An 18,326-nucleotide genomic window follows, 5' to 3' on the forward strand; every position below is an offset into this window, starting at 1 on the left:
TAACATGGTTGGGGGGGATAAATAAGTTCATGTCCAAAATACAAAGTAACAGAGTACAGGTTGACGCCTTTGGAGCTAAGGTAGACGACCACTTAGAACGGGATTGAAATGGGGCGCCCGGGTGGCTCAGTCAGTGAGGTGTCTGCCTTTTGCTCAGGTCATGGTCCCACGGTCCTGGGGATCGAGCCCCACATGGGGGTCCCTGCTCAGTGGGGAGCCTGCGTCTCCCTCTCCCTCTGCTGCTGCTCGGCCTACTTGTGCTCTCTCTGTCTGTGTCAAATAATAGATAAACTCTTAAAAAAAAAAAAAAAGAAAATGGGATTGAAATGATCAAAATGCTTCCTGTCATCTAATTGTTTGATAGTATAATTTGCGTCTCTCAAGGAAAACCCAGCCCTCCTACCAGGCCCTTCCGGGGTTGCAATTTTACTCCTTTTCTTCAGGAAAAACTAAGGTGTCTGGGATGCTTAGTTTAGGTAAATGGTTTATGGAGCTGTAAGATGCACATGATTTCTGTTTCTTAAAAAAAAAAAATAATTCTACTTTACTTGGAACCCAATGCAAGTTTCTCCAGACCTAAGGAAATAGTTTTCAAAGTGTATTTTAAGGGCCTTCTACATCAAAATCAACTGAGTGACCAAGACCTACTAAACTAAACTGGTGGAAGAGCTCAAGAATCTTAATTTTAATAAGTATCCCAGGTTACTATGCTTCTACCACCAATAGCTTGAGAACAACTGGTTAAGGGCCTATGCTGATTTGGGGGGCATATTCTAACCTTATTCTTACCAACGAAATCTGTAATAAGAATCAACCCAGTTAAAAAAAAAAAAAAAAAGAATCATCCCTGCTTATTATGCTCTTCCATTTATTTATTTATTTATTTATTTATTTATTTATTTATTTATTTATTGAGAGAGAGCAAGCAGGGAGAGGGGTAGAGGGGGAAGGAGAGGGAATCTCAAACAGACACCCACTAAGCACGGAGCCCACCCAGGCTTCATCTCACGACCCTGGGATCATGCCCTAAGCTGAAACGAAGATTCGCATGCTTAACTTACTGAGCCACCCAGGCACCCTGAGTTATACTCTTTTCTATGCCGCAGGAATTATTAACCCCCCAGGCCCTTGGATTTCTACAAAATCCCTGGATGGGCTTCAAAACAAAAACCCCTGAATGTTTGTGCAAAATTGTGTGCAGGCATATGCTTTTTTCAGGGGTAAGCTTCCACAGATAACTTCAGATTATCGAAGGAGCTCAAAGACATAAAATAACCCACTGCTTTATGGAACTGATTATATGTAAACTCTAGTTCCCAATTGTTGAAATTTCCCTCTGGAGTCAGTACACGCATAGATACTAAGCGACCTAAGCAACAGAATTCTCAAGGCAGTAAAATGAATTGACGTTTACAGAGCATCATGGGCGACTATGGTGCAGTGAACACATATTCATTTCCCACAACCCCTCTTCAGCTCCTATGAGCAGAGAACAGCACCATTGCTATTTATGTCTCTAATAACAATAATTTATTGAGCACTTACTCTTTGCCAAGTTTAAACTAAGCACCCGGCATATAAGAGCTCATTTAAATCTTCTAACACCTCTCTATAAAAGGGGTTCTACTATTCCCTCCATTGTATAGATGAGGACACTGAGACTTTATTTGAAGTCCTCTTCCCTCATCTCTGCATCCTTAGTAATAATAGCAACAACAACAACAACAACAACAACAACAACAACAATAATAGCTAACTTTCATTGAATTCTTATGTGCCAGGTATTATTCAAAGCACTTGTTTTATAGAAGAGGAAGCCAAGGCACAAAGAAGGTAAATAGCCTTCCCAAAGTCATCCAGCCAGCAAGCAATCGGCCGAGCCAGGATTCAAACTCCAGTCTGGCCAGAGAGCCCACTCCCAGCCATGCTTTCTATTGTCACAAGTTCTGACCTCTGCCTTACCCAGGAATTACTGATTTGGAGGGCCTGAGTTTCCTTCCGTGGATGCCCACCTCTAGTCCAGTGGATTTCTTTTCTTTCCTCTTTTTAAAGCTCTGTTCACATTACAGGCAGCTGGGAGTAGCCCCAAGTCTCCCCAAGCATCCCTATGGCCACCTCGTGTTGCAGATGGGTCCCAGGTGACAGTGCGCCCAGCCGCCCTTGGCTTTACCCCGGTTCCCAGACCACACAGGTCACACCAGTTGCTCGGAGATGTCGGAGCTCTCAGTTACAATCACAGACACAATAGGACCCGACAGCCCTGCTGGCTCGCAGGAGAACGGGGCAATATCACATTTCAAATATTGCCTCTGACTCCTGCTTTGAGACCATTCAGAGCCCGGTTAAGAAAACACAGTCACAACTCTCCTCGGGGCCGGGGCTGTTGATTTTGTTAGGTGAGATCACTTGAGGAATATAAAACGCAAGAGAAAGAGTGGCAAAGAGGAAAAACAATAGGTGGGTAGATAGGGTCACACAGAAGTCACCGAGCCGCGGAGGAACAGCCCAGCCTCAGCGTTCGGGTCAGTTTAAACCTAGGGTTTAAGAGCCTAAGGAATTAATCAATTCCTACTTGTTTTAATCCCTTCCTGGCTGTACAATGTTTACTTGCACGGTGCTTTTAATTCATCGTGTGTGTGTGTGTGTGTGTGTGTGTGTGTGTGTGTGTGTGTGTGTGTGTGTGTATAAAAGAGGCTGAACTATGACTCAAAAAAATCTTGACAGTAGCCCACCTTCCGGGGACCCAGCACACGCGCTGCAAAGGTTTTGTGTTCAAAGAGCACATTTGTATGGCTGACCATCTAGTGATGCTGGGCTTTTAATGTTATGCAAGGCTTTTTCCTTCCTTTACTCACCACTTAGCGACCATGCTGATTCAACATTTTATAGATGCATAAATTTTCCTTTAGAAGCTGTGCGGAGAACGTGTGCCTCCCTGGGCCAGTTTCTTATTGAAATCAGATGAGGCAGACAGGAACCGCTCACATTTCAGTGAGAGGCTGCCCCCTAGTGAAAATTTTCGGCTACACACGCCACCTACGAATTTATTATTGCAAACGCGGCAGAGGTTTCTTGCCACAAAGGAGAAATGTCCTTCGGTTGCCAGGGATGTGACAGCATTGTGTAATTTAACCATCAATCAGACGTTGCTCTCCTTTCAACTTCCCCAGCCTATTTTTGGTACGTTTCAGTGTTCTGTAAAGTTTTCTTTGATATTTCAATATGTCTCTGGTTTTTAAATATACATAAAAAATAAATATGAAAATATAATATAAATAAAATGTAGTAAAATATAAATAAAAATATTTTCATGAAACTAAGTGAAAGATGATGACCAATGCCCTTTCCTTGTTGTTTTGACAGTAAGCTGTATGTGTATTTCCATTTCTACTTATCTCATTTGGCTATTTCATGGTATTCTTTCCTATCTAGGGCAGCTATGTGAAGTAAATGATTTTTGCTTTTAGAAGGTGACTATATCCACATTCAAAATATTTTAGTTTTCAATGCCTCTATTTTTAATTGCAGCCTAGCATTTGTCCTCATGCCGGTCTTGAAACAATTCGGATGAGGCATTTTTGCATCGTGCCTTACAAGCCTTAACTCTTTACTACTATTATTGCAAAAGTCTCTATTTTAGACAAAAATTACTTTGAATGTTAAACAAAAATACAGTTAGTGTTTTGTTTACAGTTTATTTCTACATTGTTGTACAAAGATGAAATCATTTTCGTGACAAACTTAAACATAGTCTCTCCATTAAAAGCTAGTATCTGGAAACTTGAAAACAGTAGCAAATATGTCCTTCTTTGTTATTCTAGTCCTCCATCTCCCAGCCCTCCCATCTATCTACCATCAGTAGAAGGGATACTATGCTGTCCGAATTAACCTTTTTGAAACTTTAAAGACTTAAAGGTAAAAAAATCAATGACTGTGAACAATTGTTGTAATATCTGGGTGTTTGGAAGCTCACTCTTCACTCCTCTGCTGTCTAATTTCATATAGATGCCATCCAAGATTAGAATCCAAGGTGGTTCTTCATTTTATTTTGGTGATTCTTCCATGGATTTTTAGCTCTCTAGAATCAAAATTCTTTTAGTTTCTCCTACTCATGTACACTGATGAGTATCCTCCATTTTGTAGGTGCCTAAGGACTAATTTGTGTGAAACTCACAGCAACGCTGTGAGAGAGGTATTAGCATGCTCTCTTTAGAAATAATGAGACTTGGCTCAGAGAAGTTGGGTCACTTTCCCAAGGACACACAGCTCATTAATAGCCATCAGAATGCAAACACTGGCCAATGGAGGCTAAGCCTTGTGCTCTTTCTCATCAAGGTTGCTCCACACCCTGCCTTGGCTTGTTGTTCACTAAATCTTAAAGGCATAGGCCATATTGTCCTTATTTTAAGAGAGAAAATTACATCCAGAAAGAACAAAAAGCCGGGAAGTACACATAAACATCAGCATTTCTCCATTGAGATATTCTAAATTAAGGGAAGCAACTCTCAGTCTTTGGGAAGAGTGAATGAGAGCTGTCCCTACGCTGTCCCTAAGGCAGTGAGGAGCACTGGTAATGCCTCTCTGTGGTGATTCTCACCAAGGCTGCACCCTTTTCCCTAGCAATGAATAAGTTAGGACGGCGAAATTTCTCTGCTTACATAATGACGTTATCATAATGGAAAAGAAGGGGACTTCAGATAGACATTGCTAAGAGCAGATGGTATTATCTGAAACAACAAACAAACAAACTGTCCCTTGTGGGATTATGGCATCATGGGAGCTCAAAAAGCTACTCGAACAATAATATCCATAAACAGTGATTCAGAATTGGATTTGAAATTTCACGGCTGATGGAACATTGGCAACATTTTTTCCTTCAGTTATTAAACTGAGTGGGTTTTTTTTAATTTTTATTTTTTATTTTTTGTTTTGTTTTGTTTTGGTCCATTAGCTACACTCTCAGGATGAACAACAACAAAGAACCCTTGCTTCGAGAAGTTTCTGAAGCTTACTAGAAAGCTTAACCTGCCTTTTAAGAAATCATAGCAAGGTAATCTATAGTTTTTTTCTTTTTAAAAATATGAATTCGGTTTAAAAAAAACCAGACTGTGGTCAAGTAAGTAATCATTCAGCAAATATTCACTTGCTGTCTTTGGGAGGAATATACCTACTTCCCTTCCCAGTTGTTTTCCTTGCCCGTGTGATTTGCTGTGGCCAGAAGAAGGTGGTGGGAGTAAGAGTATGCCAAGTTCAGGTCCAAGCTATGGGAGGCATCACGTGTCTGTGCTCAATCCTCTTGTCCTCCTATCTGTGCACTGACACCTGCACACTTGTTCATAGGACAGAGTCTCACTAAAAGACTATTTACTATTATCCTAACAGGCTTTGTTCTCTCATTTCCCAGCCACTTTACAGTAGGCAGGGCGAAATTGCTAGAAGTAAACTTGCTGGTAACAAGGCAAAATGTAACTGCATCAGGGAAGGAAGAGACAGAAATGCCATAAAAAGGTAACACACAAGGTTTCAAAATCATAGGAATCTAAGACAAATTAATGGGAAGATAATATCCCTAAATAGGTCATTTTCCTAATTGGTAGCAAATAAAATAGGGAAGTTAGATCATTTCCAGAAAATTTACTTCAAAAATCGCTTAAAATGGTAGTGCTTAGGGTTTTGGGGGAGTGTAGTCCATTTTGAAAAACGTCTAAAAAATATGGATGCTCTCTTTGGAAGAATTGTTGTGAGGAAACCCCACAAAATCTTCCATAGACTTTCAGGTCGTTGGGCCCCTAGAACTGATTCATGAATCCTGGGTTTTAAACCACTATTTTAAATAAAAAAGAGCTTTACTTCCAAGAGAGGTATAATTGAATTATCAGAATTTTTTTTATTCCTGTGAAACATAATTCCAGATAAATGAGGCATCCTGGAATTCATAAAGCCATGAGAGGCCTTTGCCAGTCACCACCCTATTACTGGCTAGACTGGCCCTGGAAGAGATTAATGGTTTTACATCTCCCAGGACCTCATGTGATACATCGCCACATCTCTCAACTTCGTTTTTATGAACTTCAAGTTTACAAGAGCTTAATAATTAGATCATTGTTCTATACCCTTGTAATCCAAGCTTCCTTGTCACTGGTCCATTGCTTGTTAGAAAAATAGAAAGGCACTGGATCCATTTTATTCTTTTTTGGTAATACAATAAGGGATTTTGTTCCACATCTGCCCCTTAACTTTAATTCCTTCTGTGAAATATGAGGCATCCATCTTGCTTTCGCTTATGGAAACCCCTACGTTATGAGTCGATATTAAGTTTTCCATCTCAGATCCTTGAACATTTATTTCTACAACCCCCTATTCTCTCATCCAAAAAGAAAAGAAAAAAAAGAGCCCCAAACTGACAGTTATTGTTATAGATATCACAACAGTCCACCATTCTGCAGCTGCAACTGGTAGTTTTTCAGATCAAATTTACAGACTTTAAAAACCAAGGTGGATAGGTATTGCATGGTGCACTGGGTGTTATACGCAAATAATGAATCATGGAACATTGCATCAAAAACTGGGGCTGTACTGTATGGTCACTAATATAACAAAATGAAAATGATTAAAAAACTAAAAATAAAAAATAAAAAAAAATAAAAACCAAGGTGGGAGGACAGCAATGACTCTTAATAAGATTACTGGTCTCGTAGCGCCATTATGACTAATAAAACCTTAATATTATTACATATTCAAAACACATTTATATTTTATTTCAATTATGACATTTTCCAAAAAGGGAAGAGAAGTAACATTTGTTGCATGCCTACTATGCACGAGCACTGAATTGATTCCTTCAACACTTATCTCATTAAATCCCCATAGCACCTTCTAAAATTTGAATTATCACTGCCATTTTACAGATGATGAACCTGAAATCAAAGAAATGAAGTAACTTGTCCAAGGTCACATTTCATAAGTGACAGTGCAAACGCTTACACCCAGGTCTGTTTCGGTCCCATTATATCATTGTTGGAGAAGAGAAATGACAGGGAGGTTTTGATACCCTTTTTGAAAGAAATCAAAAGGATTCTCATGTAGAAAAGAGAATGGGGTTGTTCTTCGTAAATTCAAAAGATGGGATTTAGACCAATGTGTGACTACAAGAAGAGGCAGACTTGGGTTCAATATTAGAATGTTGATGAGTGTCCCTGAGAGTATATTGTGCCCACCAAGTTCTGAAATTGATAAAAAAGAAAAAAACTGAAATTGATTTTTAAAAAAAACCACTCAAATACAAAGCTGGGGGTCTGAGAGCAGGTAGAACTGGCTTTTGCCCACTTACCTTCACAGAGTCCTTGTACTGCAATAGCACCAAAGAAACAGAGATGACACTGCGAGGGGCCTGAGGCAGCCTTACAGACTTCTCGTGACCCCTCAAAACATGGGGAACAAACCAACACCTTCCCTTCAGGCCAAGTGTTTGAACACAGCTCAGTGAGGGCCTGAAAGAAAACTAGCGGAGCCTCACAGTTAGAGTGAAGAAACTCCCTGCTCAGAGTTTGTGTGTCAAAGTGGCCCACAGATTCCTGGAAGTCACTGAGACCGTCTCTGGGCATCCATGAGGTTAAAACTATTTTCATAATACTAGGAAGATATCGTTTGCCTTTTTTACTGTGTTGACATTTGCGCTAATGATGAAAAAACAATTGTGAGTTGAGCTGCTGGTGCCTTAGCACAAATCGAGGTAGGGCCACCGAACTGTCCTAGTTGTCTTTGTATTCTTCACCACCATACACGCAAAGTTTTGTTTAAAGACCAATTTCACTGAAGAACGTCCTCAATGGGGGCACCTGGGTGGGTCAGTCAGTTAAGCGTCCAACTTCGGCTCAGGTCGTGATCTCAGGGTCCTGGGCTGGAGCCCCAGGTGGGGTTCCCCACTCAGCGGAGAGTCTGCTTGTCCCTCTCCCTCCCCACTCCCCCCACTTGTTCTCTAGCTCTAAAATAAATAAACAAAATCTTTTTTTTAAATGTCCTTGATGATACAGTGTTGTTAAATTTATTAAATCTGGTCCCTTGAGTCTAAGTATTTTTAATATTCTATGTAGTGTAATGGAAAGTGGCCATAAAGCACTTCTGCGTTCAAAGCACGATGATGGCGTCGAGTATCAGCACAGGTGCTACTGAGTTGCAAGCTGAACTCGCTGCCTTTTTCATGGAATATCGTTTTTATCCCAATAGACTGAAAGATAGATTATGATTATTCAGACTTAAATATTTGACAGATGAGTATTTTCTAGAAAATGAGCCAACCAAGCCTGCTACATCCAAAAAAAACACAAACATTGAAAAAATGTGTTGCCCACACAATTCAAGCTTTCAAGCAAAAATTAGAATTTTGGAAAACTTGTATCCAATACGGTGATCTTGGTATCTTCCCAATATTAAAGATTTTTCTCAACATTTGGAATATCTGCAGAACTCGGTGAGTCAATTTTCCAAATGACTACTGCACATGGTGAAATCAGGCACAGGTAGAAGACCCAGTCAGAGTGCAAAACAGACCAACAGATTTTAATGTAACTGAATATAAAAGGTTTATTCCTATAGTTTCAGATTCCACGTTGCAACTAACATTTAAGAAACTACCTCTTATTGAGTTCTGATATAGAATTAAAGAAAAATACGGGCAGTTATCTGAAAAAGCTATTAAATATTCCTTTCTTTTCCAACTCCATATCTGCACGAGGCCAGATTATCTTTATATGTCTTATTCAAACAGCATATCAAAACAGATTGAATGCAGAAACAGATGAGAATCCAGTTATCTTCCATTAAGTCAGACATTAAAGAGATTTACAGACATGTTTTTTAAAGCTATTCTCACCGATTTTTTTTATTTTGCCCAATACAGTTATTTTCACAAACAGTATGTCATTTAATTAACATGTGATCATTTTTTAGTTTTTAAGTGAATACATACTTCAAAATCCCCTCTTTTTTTTTTTTTAGGACTTATTTATTTATTTATTTGACAGAGATAGAGACAGCCAGCGAGAGAGGGAACACAAGCAGGGGGAGTGGGAGAGGAAGAAGAAGGCTCATAGCGGAGGAGCCTGATGTGGGGCTCGATCCCATAACGCCGGGATCACGCCCTGAGCCGAAGGCAGACGCTTAACCACTGTGCCACCCAGGCGCCCCTCAAAATCCCCTCTTGTAATAACCAATATAGCAAATATTGGTAGGCATAATTCACAAAAACAAAATTACCGGGCTTTCAATAATTTTTAAGTATGTAAATGGCACCTGTTTGAAAACTACTGGTTCAGGTCAATAATTTGAGATAAATGGGGACTTGGGCATTGTACTGGGTACTGACGTGAAAAGAGGCTATTCCCAGGAGCCAGGAAGGACTGGATATCGCAGGGAGTGTCGAAGTATGACATTCTCCAAGACCAGATGCCTCTCGGATACCCTGATACTATGTAAACATGCATGGTATTAAAACCTGCCACCAGAGAGATGGATTTGACTGAACTGCTGAGTTTACAACCTGAAATAATTAAAAACCCTGGAACCAACTAGATTAATTTTTCTGTCATTAGGTACAATGGCAACTTAAGAGAGACACTCCTGTTCAATCATTGAGAAACAAAGAAAGCTATATTGTTTATAGACATACTTATATGGCTTTGAAACATCCCGGCTCCTGGAATCAATAATAGTCTCCAGATAGAAGCCAAATGATCACTGGGTAGGGATGATGTTGGGGCTTCTGCTCAAGGGGAAATTAAGACTATGGCTGCTCAAAGGCCTTTCCCAAATCTTCAGTATTCTACATGTTTTCATATGCGATGTTACAAAAAACCCTGTTAAATAGATAAGATGTTGTAACTCCCTTACAGAAAGAGACCAAGCCCCAGGAGGCACAAGTGTCCCAGCGGTGGTCAGGGTAGTAGATCGACCAAAGGCTCCATTAATTAAACAGAAAATGTGTGATCAGCTGGGGGGCTGCGAAGTCTGTGAAATAACTTAATTCCCTCTGACTTTAACTGAACAGATGTTCACTCCATACTTATCAAGAACAGAGAGAACATTAAGATGGACCAGGCCGGTCTCCACTCTCGAGGGACTCTCAGTTCAGGTTGGATGGAAGGTATGCTCCACTAAAAGTAGAATAATTTGTTCTGGAAAGAAGAGCAAAGAGGAATTTATTCTGATACTAAGAATTAATGGTAACATTTCCAACCCTCAGTTCTAGGTCAAATAGAAACATTCAATCACTTCTCCATAATCCTCTTTCCCGTGGAGAGTCTGGCCACTGGGTTGATTTGAAGACACACACCAGATCTGATGAAATTTAGCAGAACACAGATCTTTCTACTCCACATCCCTGGGGGGCCCTCCACGGGACTTCACTACAACCCATCATTCACAGCCCATAATGACATTCGTGCCCAAAGTAATTGTGCAAGTGGTTATTTTTCTTTACATGCTCATGAGAATTGGCAGGAAGGCAATGTATTTTGCATGAGGAAATAACAGTCTGTTAAACCAATTGCCCCAGCAGTAGTCTCTTTTTCCTCTTTTCCAGGATTCCTGACTTTGTGACTTTGGCTGGTGAGTGGGGTGCATTCTTTTCCTAGGATGACTTACTATTTCTCAACTCCATGCCCCTACATGCATCAAGGGTAGCCAGCAGCTTTGTATTCTGAAAATACACTTCCTGGCTGCTCTATCTCATCCAAAGTTGCCATGGGTGCTGTAGATGACTGATTGTAGTAAGCTTTATGTTTGGGTCCTAGACACAGTAAATAAATCACAAATTTTTCTTTTGTTCACTAAGGCATAATTTGTGTTAGGAACTTCAGTCAATCATCTAAAAATACATATATATTTTGCAATAGCTGTTATATTTGATTATCCCCATCAACCCAACCCTCCCCTCCCTTGGAAGAAAAATAAGACACTTTGTGTCAGTAACAGAGTAAAATGAAAAACAGATGTCCATGGTTAATGGTATACCAAAAGAGAACTATGTACATCTGAACAGAAAGGAAGAAAAAAGATAACACAAGCCTTAGTATTTGGCTTCACATGAATATTTGATTCCCCAAAGGTGTGAACTATGGTTTAACAAATGGAAAGAAAGAACTTCTGGGAATGGTGCCCTCTTTCTCCTTCAGATGTGTGAGAATCTAAATGGTTTATTTATACAGAGTGCTATGTATTGATTACATTATGTTGAATAATATGTGATACAGTAAACCTTTAAATGCATTCTGATTTCTTCTGGTTCTCTTCGGTTCTAAAATAACCTCTCAATTTTCAGACTGTGATGAAGCAATGTTATCAAAATTGAATTATGTAGTTGAGCTATAATTGAATATTTAGTTCCAACCCAGAAAGAAGTAGTCTAGAAAGACTATGCTAAGTGACAATTGTGTGTGAGTGAAGAGAAATTCGGGATCTTCCTCTAGGCTGAGGTATACCACACTAACACCCTCTCAGGGCATCACTGAGCCAAATGTCAGAGGTAGAGAACTCCCTTGAGAGGACCCGAAAGTATTATTTCTATAGGGGAATGGGAGCTCCAGGACTGTGGAGACCATGTTTGTGTTGTTCATCATTTTATCCCCAGAGCCCACCATAATAGTCTATAGGAGTTGCTCAATAGTTGTCTGTTAAATTAATGAATGAAAGGAAGAATTTATTTTTTTAATGTTTTTTTATTATATTATGTTAGTCACCATACAGTACATCCCCGGTTTGAAAGGAAGAATTTAAATGGCAGGGCAACAAACCACAGTAGATCATGGACTCTGGTGGTTCCAGAATGGCTGGAGGTAAAGCAGGCAAGACGCTGCCGAGCCCTGAGTGACAGGGACAGACCAGTGGCAGACTAGAGTTGGCTCCCACGAGCTCTCATGAGCCACATGTGTGCGCCTTTTCCCAACTCTACATTCAGTGACTTGAAGGTGGCAGTTTGAAATTGGCCATGGTGGAAGGGAAACCAGCACAAATCAGCCTTTTTTCCTTTTTCTTAAGAGAGCCAGTTTACCGTCAGTGGTAACTGCCATAGCTACTAAACTCTGTTACCTCAGAATTCAAATACTAGAAACGCCTCCAAACCCTGACCAAAACAAGGAGTAAAAAAGAAGGGAACTGGGCCAGAGAAGATAATGAAGGGGTTTTCAACCCTCCTTGCAAGTGATGAAAAGTCTTCAGATTTATAATTGGAAAAGTTAAAATCCCATGAGAAGGTCTTTAATACCTCAGGAATCCTATTTTTCTTTTCCTTTGAGTCCATGAGTGCTCATCATTTCAAATGTTGAATTGGGAACCCAGCTTCCCTTCTGGCCTAAATTTAGTGACTTACTTTTTAATTGAACAAATGTCAGGCAAGAGGTTAAAAATGATGGTATATCAATTGCAAAATAACCCAAATTCTCCACTCCCCCTATATCCAAACCCTTTGTAATTTGACTTTCCAGCCTCCCTATAAAGGGGTACATTTTATTTCCCACCCCTTGAATCTGACCTAGTCTTGAAATTTGCTTTGACCAACTGAGTACAGAGGAAATGAGTGTGTTAAATCTGAACTCAGCTCTCAAGAGGTCTTGCTCCCTTCACCCCTATCTTTGCCTTGAGATACAGGGAGCACAGTCAAGGCATCCGAGCCAAACTTACTCTAGATCACCCAACCCCCAATCAACCCCACAGTTAACTGAAGACATGTGAATGAGCCCATCTGAGATCAATTACTTCACCTAGACCAACAGATCTGAGTCTAGCCAACCATGTAGATTCTTGTAAAATAACAAATGATTAATGTTTCTTTCAATAATTTATTGAGGTGAAATTTACATAACATAAAGTAACTGTTTTAAAATGAACACTTCAGTAGTATTTAGAACATTCACAATGTGCACAGCCACCACCTCCATCTAGCTCCAAAGCATTTTTGTCACCCAAAAGGAAGATCGGCATCTATTGAGCAATTTCTCCCCCAACTTCCCCCTCTCTGCAGCCCCTGGGAACCAGTACTCTGCACTTCATCTCTGTGGATTTACCTGTTCTGGGTATTTCACATAGACGGGATCATACAGTCTGTGCCAAGTTGTATCTGGCTTCTTTCACTTAGCATGTTTTTGAGGCTCGTCCACGTTGTAGCATGTATTAGTACTTCACTCTTGTTTGTGGCTCAATATTATTCTAATCTACACATATAACACAATTTTTTTATCCATTCATCTGTTGGACATTTGGGCTGTTTCCACCTTTTGGCCATGGTGAATAGTGCTGCTGTGACCATGCATATACATGTAATTGTTTGTGCCTGTTTCAGTTACTTGGGGCATATTCCTAAGATTGGAATTGTAGGGTCATATATATTCTATGCTTAACTTCTTGAGGAGATATCAATCTGTTTCCCACAGCAGCTGAACTGTTTTACATTCCCACAAATGTACAAATGTTCTAGTTTTTCACATGCTTACAGATACCTGTTATCCTTTTTTTAAATTATGATTATAGCCATGCTAATGGGTGTGAAGTGATATTTCATTGTGATCTTGACTTTTATCTCACTAATGGCTAATGATGTTGAACATCTTTTCATGTGATGGTGAAATTTTAGGGTGGTGTATTGTGTAGCATTACCCAACTAATGGAGGGGAAAAAGGTAAGCCAAACCAGAATGCCCTGCCCTCATGTAGCAAACAGTTTAGTAGTAGTGACAAACTATGATCTAATAATTGTACAAATAAAGGTACAGTTAGAACTGTGGTTAGTACTACAAAGGGGAGGTCCTCAGCACTGTGAGAGCACGGAGGAGCCCTAGAGTGGCGTGTCATAGAAGGCTCTTCTGAAGAAATGACCACTGGACTAAAAGCTAAAGAATGAGTAGGACTTAAGCAGATCAAGAAAGAAGTGAAAGGAACATGTAAAAATGCCTATAATGGGAGGGAGCATAGGCAAAAAGGAATGGTTGAATGAGGGCCAGTGTGACCCAAAGAAGAGAAAGCTAACGAAACCAAAGATACGGGTACAATATGAGGCAGAAAATATAGGTAAAGGTGAGACCATGTACAGCCTTGAAGGTCCAGTGAAGAGCAATGGGATGCCATAAAGATCTTTAAACAGTGTGGTGACACAAAACAAATGTATGCTTTACAAAGATGATTATCATTACGGGGTTGAAAATAGAGTGAAGGAGGGAAAGAGTGTAAGTTGGAGAATCATTCAGGAGATTACTTTAATGGAGCAAAAGCTTTGATTTGGATAGATGAAAAGATTCAAAAAATATTACCATAAATTCAACTGGCCGTAGAGATGGATTGAATAACAGGGAAAATAAGGTACCACAGATAACACCTGGGTTTCTAACTTGAATAAGTGGATGTAAGATGGTGCTTCTCAGGGGCACCTGGGTGGCTCAGTTGGTTAAGTGTTCACCTTTGGCTCAGGTCATGATCCCAGGATCTGGGATTGAGCCCCACATCCGGCTCTCTGCTCAGTGAGGAGCCTGCTTCTCCCTCTGCCTGCTGCTCCCCCTGCTTGTGCGCGCTCTCTCTCTCTCTCTCTCTCTCTCTCTGCCAAACAAAATAAATAAAATCTTTTTAAAGAAATTTTTAAAAATTTAAAAGATGGTGCTTCTCCATCGAGATTGGAAACACGGATTGAGGACAATGTTTGGGACCAAAGATCTAGAGTCTGGTTTTAGACATGTTGAGTTTGAAGTGTCATCTAAGTAGAGCTGTTAGGGAACAATTATACAAACAAGTCTGATGCTTAAGTGAAAAGTTAGGCTGGGGATACAAACAAATAGTCATGTACATGGTGGGGATAATTGAAGCCTTTGATGAGATTTTGTAGGAAGAGAATGGAGAATGCCAACAGAGGAAGGCCAGGACTTGAGGGTCCAGTTGTCTGTGTGGAGGAAGATGAACTTGCAAAAGAGACTGAAACAAGAGGCATGGCAAGGCGGATGTAAAGCTGGAGTCACAGAAGGCTGGAGAAGGAAGTGTTTGAGATAGGCAGCCGCGGTCTGCATTGAAATGCTAATGAGAATTCAAGTCAAACAAGGACAAAAATGCATCAGTGGATTTGTGACAATCATGTATGGATGACTTGAGCAAGAGCTGTGTCTGTGGAAGGGGTAGGAGCTAGTTAGGGTGGGTCGAGAAACGAGTGGAAGGTGACTAACTCTCTAGAAGTACTGTGACAGTTACAGCATCATCTCCCTGAGCTTATCACATCCAACCACTCCCAAGCCAACCAGTCAGGGTCCATTCTGAGACTTCCTGCCAGCAGCTCATTCTGGGATCAGCCTAGTTTAGACCTGCTCGGAGGCTAATGGAGACTCCCATCCAAATCTCACTGAGCAAGACTGTCGTTCTCTTGGAGAGGGAGTAATTTTAATGTATTAGAGGATGAAGTGACATTTGCTCCAAACAATAATTTAGTCTAAATAGAATCTGGCTAGAGGGGCGCCTGGGTGGCACAGTTACTCAAGTTCAAGAGGTAAATTACTTTTTCAGCATAGCTGGTCACAGGACTTAGTTGATGTTATCAGGAATCTCTTTTCAACTCCCAACCTAACTCCCGTTGGCTTGGATCTTATGCCCTTCCCTGAACTAATCCCTAATACTACGATTAGCCAGTCCTGGGTCACATGGCCACTTTTGGTTCCACTGAATTTAGTGAAATCCACCCAAACCATGTGTAGTAAGATTGGGGCAGGAAAAAATGGTACGTGTTTACTCCACCATGCAAAGGGCTTTAAACTTTATCCTAAGGACAAGGGCAGTCACCAAAGGATTGCAAGCAGGACAGTGGAAATGATGGTTTTCATTTGAGAAAACTCTATGTAGCACTATAAAGCAAATGGGTCAGAGGAATTCAGACTCAAGGCAATTAGAACTCCTGTAGTTGTCCAAGGGGTAGTGGTTAGACCTGAGCAATGGCCAGGAGGACAGGAAATCATCTTTCTCCCATCATGGGGTCATTAAAAAACCCATCGGCCAGCCACGGTGAAATGGGTCTTTTTTCCAGTTTCCACTTAGACTTAAGGCAGCAGGAGTCTAAGAAATCAGAGACACTAAGTCAGAAGTTGTTCTTTGCTGGCAGACAGCTCTAAAGGAATAGACCATATTTTAAATCCGCCAGGTCCCATGACTCTATGACTCTATGTGCCCTCAGGACAATTCACCACACATGCTTGGGCTTCCTGTTACCAGTATGAGGGTCCTTGATACTTAAGAGCACAGTGTGCTTCTCTACATGCATTTGAAGAGTTTTCTTCCAATCTAGTCAAGTGGAAATAGAAATTGGAGCAACAAAGAGTCATTGCCTGTCCCTGATTTCAGTGTGGGGCATCAGCCCACATAATGCTGCCTTCGATTCATGGAAAAGTTCTGCAATGACGATGTTAAATATGTACAGCGTCTTCAGCTTACAAAAGCACTTTTATATGTTAACTCATTGACTCCTTCCAGCAACTCTATGAGATGCAGTAGCACCCCTATTTATAAAGAATCAGAAGCTCAGAGAGGGGAAGTGAATTGGCCTACGTTATATGCTAAATAGTGGCCAGGCGGGGGAGGAGGGCAGGTCTTTGGGCTAGAGTCCTATATTTTCTGTGAAATTTTATTTTGCATAATGGTTGTGAGCAAAGACTCTAGAACTAAATTGCCAAGTTTGAAATCTTAGCTTGCTACTGACTAGCTAAGTGCTTTAAGCAACATATTATGGTATATCACTGGCCCTTGGGCTCGTTAACTGTAAATAGAAACTCAAAAAGGAAAATCTGTTTGAGACGGATGTTGTGAGGATGAAATGAGTAAATAAAAATCAATAAGGTGATTCATTGTCAAAAATAAAATTCTTCTGCGTGATCTCAGGGTCGTGAGATCAAGCACCCCATAGGGCTCCGTGCTCAGTGTAGAGTCAGCTTGGGATTCTCTCTCCTTCTCCCCCGGCTCTACCTGCTTGCTGTCTCTCTCTTTCTCAAACAAATAAATCCTTAAAAAATAAATAAGTACAAAATAAAATACTTCTGAAAGTGAGAAGCAGCACTAAAAATAAGTAAAATACATATTATTTTTGAAATATTTATTTGCTGATCAATATTTTTTATTTATTGGTGGACCTATAAAATAGTTCTATTGAAAAACTATTTCAGAAATAAATTTTTTCAAAGAAAATAAAATACTACATATCCATATTCATTAAAGTCAAAAAAATTTTTTGAACTTTATATTGACTTTCTGAACATTGAGAATAACGGTATAAGCAGAATAATCATTCTTGGTCATATTCACATAATTTAACCAGTTTCTCAACCATATTGTCCCCAATACCTGTCCTATAGGCTCTGTCTCACAGGCCTTGGTATGTCTGCCCACTCACCAAAGGCCAGCAGGAACGACAAATGCAATCCTCTTCCCTAACTCCACCCAACCTGGAAGGAGTTAGCTGTCCTAGTGGCTCCTGCCTGGGAGCACTTCACTGTAACCGTGAGCATTCTGAATGCAGACCATGAAAAGTGTCACTTATGTTGTGTCCAGAAGGGGTTGGAAAAAAGAGAAGGGTTATCATTGGTTGATTCTATCGCAGGTTAGGCAAAGCAATGATAGAAAGTTATTTTGACTTATTGTAATGCACCTATTGATAAAAAAGACTGTTAAAGAAAGGAAAAACCCAAGGTCAATGCTAAACTGAACAGGATACCCCCAGGGCTCACCGCAGGCAAACTGGCCATACAGTCACCTAAGAAGAGAGCACTAGAACTGGGTCTGGCTCACGGGAAGCACTGAGTAAGTACCCGCTATTTTTTATTGTTTTAGCCTTTGTTGTTGTTATCATTATGGTACCGCTTTTATCCATTTACCATAAATAATGCACTGTGCTTTATCAACATCATCTTGTCTCATTTTTCCCAAACCTCCACCTTTTGCATCTGTTTACTTTATCTGCATGGCCCTAAAAGTCATTTCAGTTGGAGATTCCTGAATCTAGTCTGGAGCCTGAACCATTACACTAGACTTTCTCTTCCCATTCTCTATTCCTGTAGTATTTTTTAGTAGGAAGCACAATGTATTGGACGAAACTATGCACTCAATTATGCATTCCAGATGTTTCGTGTATGTTAGTCACCTCCAATCCAAGACTATAAATTCCAGAGGGCGTGGCCAATGGATCAATCACAGTTCTCAGATGCAACAGGAACCAACACTGACGAATTAAGCAGAAAAAGGAATTTATTGGGTGGTGGGATTGGGATAGGCCGGTGATGGATATTAAGGAGGGCACGTATTGCATGGCGCACTGGGTGTTAT

Source organism: Ursus americanus, chromosome 1 (assembly GCF_024610735.1).
Source record: "Ursus americanus isolate L20-20 chromosome 1, mUrsAme1.1.p, whole genome shotgun sequence".
NCBI lineage: Eukaryota > Metazoa > Chordata > Mammalia > Carnivora > Ursidae > Ursus > Ursus americanus.